The following is a 9,349-nucleotide window of genomic DNA, read 5'->3' as shown; positions in this document are numbered from 1 at the left end:
TCAGCATCTGGCCAGGCCTTTGTGCTACATCACAGCATGAAGGAGGAATTACATGGTGAGACTACATTAGTTCCTTTTCTATTACTGTGGTAAGACATTATGACAAAGGCAATTAACAGAAGAAGTTTGTTTGGACTTGCTGCTCCAGGGGTTGGTGTGTACGGTGGTGGTGCAGAGGTGCCAAGGCGCAGGCATAGTGGCTGTAGCAACAGCTGAGAACACTTTGAGCATCAAGCACCAAGGAGCAGCTGGTATGGAAATCATTCAGAAGTTTAAGGACTAGTGCACTGGTCCCACTGATTCCTGTGTCCAGGAGAAGGTCCAAGTATTTTGTAAAGGTTGCTCTAACAACAGGCAACAATCTCATGTGTCCACCATAGGTTGTTTCTTGAGTGTTTGGAGGAAAAGGAGACCCACAAGCAATCCACACCAAGCAGCCACCATTCATGTCCATCTCCACAGGGCCTTGTCACTTTACTGGTTCTTGGCATATCCCCACCCTAAGTGGCAGCTCCAATTGTGTTTCTCAACAAATCTCCAAGATGCTAATTGCCACCTGCTGGTTTCCTGAGAACATGATGCTTACACATGATTAATCAGAGGATTAGAGGACTGTGGAGTGCTTTTAAGGTGTGTGTGTGTGTGTGTGTGTGTGTGTGTGTGTGTGTGTGTGTGTGTGTGGTGTGACTGTGGCAGATTTAAATTATAGGCAGTGTTTGCTCACAAAACTGCATTAGCAAAATGGCAAGGAAAACAAAACTATGAAATCCCATAAACTGCAAGTTCACAGACTATAAACAGCTCAGTTCTTCCTGACAATTCACTAATTCTGACGCTGAGCGGCAGGGAAACAGCATCTCCAAGAGGCCATCAACCACAGGTACTGCTGTTTCTTGGAAGCCAAACTGCAGCTGTCTGTATGATTTTAGGAATGTACATTCATCGTTTGCTTCACAGTAACTGCCATGCCCCGTCCTAGCTCTTTCCTTGCTTACTCCTGGGAGCCTCCCGGCCTGGAGCAGGTTGAAGCAGAACACAGGGTAGGGACTCTGGGGTGGTTTTAAAGACTGATGGTCTTTGGATGTTCTAGCTCTCTAACTATACTGAAATGCTGGTGATAACTTATAAAAAGTCCTAAAAACTTCCTTGCTCTTTCTGAGGGTAAAAAGCTGCTGGCTTAGGTGACTGACACCTGTAGCCTAACAGTGAAAGATTAAGGTGGCTTTTGTTCTAGCTCAGCAGGAACTGAGCCACTCTAACTTTCAGCCTGCTAGTACAAGTCGCAGGAAGAAAAAGGGACACTTTGAAAAGTGATTATAGCATTTATTACTAAGTTTCCTATGAAAGTTCTCTAAGACAAGGGGGAAAAGCAGAAAGATCCTAAGGGGGGTGGGGGGTAAAGGAAAATTCCAGCTCCTCTCTTTGCAGTCTCTGGCATTTAGCAATTCATCCTAAAACAGCAGGAGATTAAGTAAAGAATTAATTGCTGAGCCTTTTTCCTTTTGTCCAGATGCTCATCAGGTTAGGGGGAAGTTTGGAGCAATAAACTTCTAATTGAACCAGGAGAAGAAAATGATGCTCCTAGAAGGAAAAACTTCCACATAAGCAAATATGCATAAACTCACATAATACATATACAGATTCACGCATGCACATTTATGCATTCCATTCAAACCAGTTGGGCTCAGCTTGCATACATTCTCACAATTACATATCTACACACACACATGCATACATTCTCACAATTACATACTTACACACACACCCATACTTACATATGCATTTGGAGCAAAAGAGCAAGCACCACCAGTGCAGAAAGAACTCACTCATTCTGGGTAAAAAAAAAAAAATGAGCTCCAATCTTTATTGCACAGAGAAAGAAAAAGCTTCTACCCATTTAATGCTAAATGAATTAAACCCAAGTTTTTAAGAAGAAAGCTTTGCTCCTTTAATAAGACTAAGCCTGCCTTGTTATTAAGAAAGGATCTGTTCTGTCCCGTGGTAAGGAGAAGCTGCCTGCTCCTTCTGCTCTCTGCAGCTCCTTCTTTTTTCCTCTTTCCCTCTGCACACTACACATTGCTCTCTTAGTTTTTATGTTACCTATAATTTCTAAGTTATCCCACTCTGCATTCTCCTTCTAATCTTGCTCTCTCCTCCTGGTCTGATGTCATAATAATGCTCTTACTCTTAATGTCCTTTCTCCCACTGCTATGTCTTTACTTCTAAGTTCTTCTTGACTTCAGTTCTGTCTAAAAGTTCTCTTGTATCCTGACAATCCCCCCACCCCCCAAAATTATCCTCAGTTCTGTTCTAAAAAGTTCTGTTCAGATCTATCTAAAAAAAATGTTCTGTCTAAAAAGTTCTCCTCAGCTCTTTGTCCTCAGCTCTTGTACATCTTTCAGAATACAAGATCACATTAAAAAGTTCATCACATGTATACACAAATTCAAATCATAAATTGAAATGGAATTTTACAGTAGAGAGAGTCCCAGCCCCAGACTCTACATGAAAAGCTGAGCATACTGGTATTCGTTGTCTACCACAACCCATCAACAACCACTACTAAGGTACTGAGTCAAATTCCAGATTCAGTAGAACCAGGGAACTCTGGGTTTTTCTGAAGCTTTTATTCCAAGACAGCTCAGGGTTCAAAGAAGGGAGAGGAAACAAATGATAAATGAACATTTCTCGTCATTCTCAACAAATATGCTCAGGATACAAAAGGTCTCCAGGCCAAATGGGGGTTATTTGCATGATGTCTTTGAGTGCTAAGCTGTATTGCTGAGGTGCAGGGGTGGGGAGGAACATCTTACCAATGACATTCCTGAAACTGAAAGATGCATTCCTCCCAGAAGTGTAAACAAAGTTCTATGGGAACAGGCGTCACACAGCAGAAGAGTGTTGGAAAGTCTATTATATGCAGGCTACAGTTGCCCTGTAGAACTTGACCATAAGATTGTATTGCTAAAGATATAATACGAGAGTCGTAAGACATGGGAAATCAAGCTGGTACCAGTCTGGAAGCCACAGCTTTGCTCATATTTGCAGCTTCCAAAGTACTGCAGTTTGTATACACAGTTACCCTCCAAGCTACAGTAACAACTGCCCTGACAAGATATGCCCACTAGTGCAGTAGTGGCATGAATGTTGTACAAGTAACCAAACTCTGGTTCAACTTAAGTCTAATCCATAAGATGGAACTCGTGCCTGCTACTGCCAATTGGACCAAACCCCTGTGACTAGCTATGATGTGTTTATAAAAAGAGAAAGAGAAAGAATATGTTCTGTGGAGGTGTGGAGAGGTATGGGGAAAGGGGGTGTCTCAGTGGGCCCATGCCAAGGCATCTCTTCCCCCTGAGGGACCAGCCACATACAGGTATAGTGTAGAATAGAGTTTATTCAGGGCATGGGGAGGGGAGTTAGGGTAGTAGAGGCAGAGAGAGGTAGAGAGGTAGAGAGTAGAGAAGTAGAGGAGTAGAGGCCAGCCATGAGCATGTGGAGAGGGGGAAGGGAAGGGAGAAGAGGTGAGGGGACAGGGAAAAGAAAGAGGCAAGAGAGGTGCAAGAGAGAGCAAGAGATCAAGAGAGAGAGGAGGCAGCAAGCAGCCCCTTTTATAGTAGGCCAGGCCTACCTGGCTGTTGCCAGGTAACTGTCGGGGTGGAATTTAGACAGAATGCTAACAGGCTAGGTGATAGGTCCTGGGAGACAGGGACCCTAGTGTTATTACTTTGCTAAATGGACATAGTAATAAGCTTCCCCTAAGTTTCTTTCATATTCACAGGTTAGTGCATCTCTCAACTCTCATCAAAATGTTTGGTCTGGGGTTTTTGGTGTTGTTTTTGCTTTTGCGATACATGGCAGTTAATACAAAGATCTACAGCCGGTCATATGTAAAGAATAAGAGACTGTGTAGTGCCCAACTCTAAATGAAACATCTATATCACATCCCTATACCACACCTCCAAGGTCATGGAAGAAGGGACAGAATGACCTTAAGAGTGAGAAGTGGATGTCTGCAGGAAAATGCCATTTGCTGAACATGGTAGGGTCATTGCACATGAAGTCACAGCAGCTGGTCTTGCATGCACAAGACCTACAGAAGATCAAGTCAGCAGAAGTCCTCGTGTGAGCAGGGGAGGGGCCCATGAAGTTCCACGGCTAGCTAACGAGCTGTTGGACCATGGCAGCTCTTGAAAGAGGAAGAGAAAGTTCTCTTCAGGGATACAGCTCTTGAGAAGCTGTCCATTCTCCAGTAGATGGCCCTACATATTTGCACATAGAGGCAGCACTCAGTTGTTGGGCCTTGGATGAGGTAACTCCATTTAGCCTGCACCCATCAATCACGTAGGACACAGGTAGAGGTCTCCACCTCCAGAGATTTAAATATTAATGAGTTATCTAAAGGCCAGGAGTATAGCTAATTAAGTTATTCCCTCCTTATATATTCCTTATATTCCTTCTCTTCCCCCTCCCTAGAGAAGGCCAGGTGAGCCTGGCTTTCGGGAGAGCGCTCATCATCTACACCCACTCACCATGCCATGAACAATAAAAGCTTTGGGAAACTCCACGTGTCGCCTGATCTGCCTCTGCCAGGTTCCCAGCCTTTGGAACCTCAAACCGCAGCCACCGCAGCCAGCTCACTATGGCTGTGTGAATGTGGGACCCTCTGCTGGCGGCCGGTGGACTCCCTCCCCCCACCCCCCCGCGAGATTTCTTCCCCACACTCAGTGAGGTCTTTTTTTTTTTTTTTTAAGAGAAAGCAGGGGCTGGATAGTTGCTTCAACAGTAAAGAACACTTGTCTCTCTTTTGGAGGACTCGGATTTAGTTCCCAGCACCCACATGGCTGCTCACAACTGTCCATAATTCCAATTACAGAGAACCTGACTTCTTCTGACCTCCTCAGGTACCAGGCACACATATGGTACACATACATACATTCCTACAAATCACTCATAGAAACAAAATTAAGATTAAATAAATCTAAAAATTAAAAGAGAGCAGATGGAATTGGGAGAGAAGAGGAAGGGTGAGGAGGAACTGGAAGAGAAAGAACGCAGAGCAGAATTGATCAAAACACATCATACACATCCCTGAAATTCTCAAACAATAAAATAATTTTTAACTATAGGAAAAAAACTGATCATAGTGGTACATGCTTGTAATTGCAGCACTAGGAAAGCAGAAACAGAAAGATGCCTAGAGGCTGTGCCAAGCCAGGCTAGCCTCATCGGTGAACGCCTGGTCCCCTAAACCAAAATGAACATCTCCTAAAGAATGACATTCAAGTATGGAAGCACATATACACACAGTGGGGGTGGAGGAGAGGGAATACACCTGACATACCTGTACAGGCTGTTACTCTGTGATATCACTGGCCTTTATACAGGCTTCAGCCTCATGCATTCTAATAAAGGTAATTCTAACTTTGTCTATTTTAGTATTAATTCTGTTAATACTTTGAACAAAAGCTGTAAGTCATATTATCTATCTGCCCTAATAGTGCCTCACCATTAAATTTTGTTAAATTTATATTTATTTTATATACATGAGTGCTTTGTCTACATGTATGTCTATGTACCACATGCATATCTGGTGTCCCAAAGAACCAGAAGAGGTGATGGATCCCCAAGAACTGGAATTAAAGATGGTTATAAGGCACTATGTAGGTGCTGAGAATTGAACTTGGGTCTTCTAGAAGAGAAGCTAGTGCTCTTAACCACAAAGTCATTGCTCCAGCCCACATCAAAAAAAAAAATAATAAGAACTACTCCATGAGCATTTCAAGAAATAACAGAGAGCTGAGACTACAACTCAGTGGTAGAAAAGTTGACTGGCATGCAAAAGGTCCTAAATTCAAGCCCCTGTCTGTCTTTGTACTGTCTCTATCTGTGTGGAAGGGAAATGGCCAAACATCCCTTACTATTGTATTGCTCAATAGTCTGAGAACTATAGTTATGTTATTACTGTTATTAGCCCATGAAAAGACAATTTTTAATTTGTGAAATGAACAGTTAATTACCTTTGTTAAAAAACAATACTGGAAAATACATGTCTGAAACAGACACACAAATACACATGTGGTATTTGTTTGAGTTTGGCTATTTCTCTTATGAGAGCAAAACAACAACAACAAAATTAAAGCTAACCAGTATTACTGGGACATGTTCCAGCTTGGAATGTGTGGCTAATTTTACTTGGCACAGATATATGCAGCACTTCATGCAGCTGTTTAATGCATTTTTAATGATCACTTTTACAGTAACCCTACATTAAATCATATTAACCAAACTAAGTTACAGTTCTTCAGACTGGAGCCAAAGGGAGGATGGGTCAGCACCATGGACAGAGGAGAGCAATGGCAAGCCTGCTTGTAAACAGCTGTGGGAGAAGGTCTACCAATGCAGCAATGGGTTAAATGCTCTCTTGGATTCGAAGAGGAAGATGTCGCTGATCTACCCAGGGATTGAGATCTTATAATAATAATAATAATAATAATAATAATAATAATAATAATAATAATAATAATAATACCACCACTCTCCAATGTCTCCAACTTACATGTATTGACCTACATGTGGATCCACTTCTCTGTTGACAAATGTGCTCTTCTGCTCTCAGGATGAAAACACTTGTGCTAAAGTAAACATAATACTTCATTATCAAATATGGAAGCATTTATTGCCCTTTACAAGTCTCCCTTCAAAATAAATTGTTGCTACACCTGGAGTGGGCATATTATGTTACTGAAGTTGTCCCAAATTGGGACCCCTGACTTTCTGAAATGCATTCTGATGCTTGCACAGAATACATAAAGCACTCAGGATTTGCTTCAAAATATTTCTAGATCAAGAGGCTGGGTAGAGGTAGAGAGTAAACAGATTAGCCATGAATTGCTAACAGTTAAAGCTGGAAGGCTAATTCTTTTGAATATGTTTGAAATTTCCCACTAAGATACAATTATGTACTTCTGAAAGACCACAAGATCTAACAGTCCTCACACCTAAGAGATAATAAAAATGAGTCCAAATGTCTTCAGCTCCAGGTAGAACTTTTAAAAAGACACGTTGCAACTTCTCACCGCAGACTTGAGATTTTGTCTTACCCTGCTTAGGTGACAGAGAAGTACAGATGTCTTAAGGATGATCGTTTTCTTCTGAGGCAAGATCTTAGGAGAGTAATTTCTAGACCAGGAACAAATGGAAATTTTCCACATACCTCCCTTGACAAGCTCCTGTATGAAGCCAGAGGCAGAAGGGAGGAACACTTCTAAGCGAAAGGCATGGTTAATGCATACTTGTAGCCCCAGCACTCCAGAGGTAGAAGCAGAAAGCTCACAAGTCAAGGCCAGCTGGGCTACATAGCCAGACTATCTCAAAAACGATATTTTGCATCCTATTTCATATTTCACTAAGCTAACATCCTAGTGTGGAGAATGGATGTGTTTCCCAGTTATTCAAAACTGTGATTCTCCCACTGCTAGCCAGGCTCCTTTAATAAGCTGATCGGGTAAGTCTTGATCCATTTTTCCAGTCTAGCAAGAGACTAGATCTAATGGCTGCACATGCGAGGAAAAATAGAACCTCCCATTCAATCCCCACCATCTGTAATGAGACTTAAGAAAATAACCTCTCCAATGTCTCCAGCTTGCATTTATTGACCTGTGTGTGGATCCACTTCTCTACTGACAAATGTGCTCTTCTGCTCTCAAGACACAGACACATGTGCTCAAGTAAACATAATACTTAACTAGCAACCTTTTAAGACAGGGCCTCATGTGCCCAAGTTGGCCTCAAAACTTGCTTTGTAGTGAGGAACAGCGCTGAACTCTTGATCCTGCTGCCTCTACCACCTCTGAAGTTCTGGGAGGACAAGCATGTGCCATCACACCCAGCTTCCTCTTGTCTTACACTCTACTTCACACGGTTCAAATTAAAATCTCCCTAAGTCCAGCAAGCCTTCAAGTTTGTAACCTTGAGCTGCTGAGATATGCACCTGGCTCAATACCAACAAGAGGGCCACGGACATAAAAGACCCTATTTTCATCTGATTCTGAACCTGGGTTCCCATGACTGCCCCACCACCTTTAGCACTTGCACCACCCTACTGAGGTCTCAGTGCCCTAAACTCTAAAAGAGAGACAATCCCATCCTCTCTATGGGATTCTTGTGAGGACCAGGCTTTGCTCAATCCCTACTTGGTCTGTCTTTTGGATCTCATCCTTAGTACTGCTTCTTCCAAGAAATTTACCCAGACCTCTTATCTAGCCCACATCTCAATGTGTTTCTTTTCTTCGGAGGATTCACCCCAGTTACACAGAACATTATTTGTAGCTTACTAATGGCAGTGGTTCCTGTTTTGCTTACCACCTATCACCATGTCTAGTACGGAAACAGTACTCAGTGATACTCCTTTTAAATGCAATTAAAACAAGCTGTGTGCTGGTTCCATCTATCCTGTGGCAGATACTAGATTATCCCTAACCTTCCTTCAGTTTATGCCTTTTATCCTTATGGTACTCTCTATGCCTCTGCGATGCTAGAGTTAGCCAAATCATGGCAAAACCTTTGAGAAATAAGTCATTGGCCTGTTTTCTAATAAGCTACCTACCTCTGAGAATAAGAGTTGTGTTACGCACTAATGAATGCCAAGAGCCTAAAACATTGTCACAAAGTAGGCACTTACAAGGATAGGCATTTATGAGCCAGCAGGTTCTGGGACATCTAGCTATAAAGTTTTGCAGCACTAGGGGAATCTGAGCCCGGTCCTATTAGGTCTCCCGATAGCCCTTTTAATCATGCTTAGCCACTCAGACCTTCCCAGAGCCTTGGGCAATTAAGAGATTTCCCAAAATGAAAATAAGACTTCTCCTGACCATTTGAACAGAGCCAGCCACACATCCTTCCTCAGGAGTGCTGGCTCCAGCCAAGGATCCCAGACCCTAGCAATCCATGCACAACCAGATCCTGACTGTAATCCCTCCGCCAGTTGTCACAAAGGAGTCCCTCCCACCCTCCTCCCCCAACCTCAACACACACACACAACACACACACAATCGCACCCTTTCCACTAAAGAAATTATTCCAGCCGCCAGCGGCGTCTGCCCGGCCTGAGGCACTACGCTCACTGCCATTTCCTGCCCTGCTTCACGGTCTCTGGAAGAGCAAGGTCCGGACCTCAGTGTGTCCCTCCGCTGCGAACATCCCTCGCACCCTCATTCCTAAAGTCCCTCGGCGGCAAGTCGCGATGCTGCGCGCTCTCGCGAGACTCCTCCACGCATGCTTCCCCCCCACCACCACTTGCCCGCGAGGAAACCTCGCACGGACCCCCCGGTAGCGAGCGGCGCATGCG

The 9,349-nt window shown here is 43.4% G+C and overlaps 1 long non-coding RNA gene across 3 annotated transcripts; it reads right to left on the bottom strand.

Annotated features, from left to right (window-relative positions):
• Window positions 1-1,264: 1,264 nt before the first annotated feature.
• LOC143443908 (uncharacterized) lies at window positions 1,265-9,309 on the bottom strand. Of its 3 annotated transcripts, none has more exons than XR_013113307.1 (4): window positions 9,175-9,309; window positions 7,104-7,232; window positions 6,560-6,635; window positions 1,265-1,451 (listed from the first exon to the last, which is right to left on the bottom strand). It is a non-coding gene; the product is annotated as an uncharacterized LOC143443908 (long non-coding RNA). The 3 variants fall into 3 exon arrangements; XR_013113308.1 differs by having other exon boundaries at window positions 1,265-1,581; window positions 9,060-9,277; XR_013113306.1 differs by having other exon boundaries at window positions 9,060-9,277.
• Window positions 9,310-9,349: the final 40 nt, after the last annotated feature.

The sequence above is a fragment of the Arvicanthis niloticus genome, chromosome 1 (genome assembly GCF_011762505.2).
Source record: "Arvicanthis niloticus isolate mArvNil1 chromosome 1, mArvNil1.pat.X, whole genome shotgun sequence".
In the NCBI taxonomy this organism is placed as follows: Eukaryota; Metazoa; Chordata; class Mammalia; order Rodentia; family Muridae; genus Arvicanthis; species Arvicanthis niloticus.
This window is presented reverse-complemented; position numbering and strand designations above follow the sequence as displayed.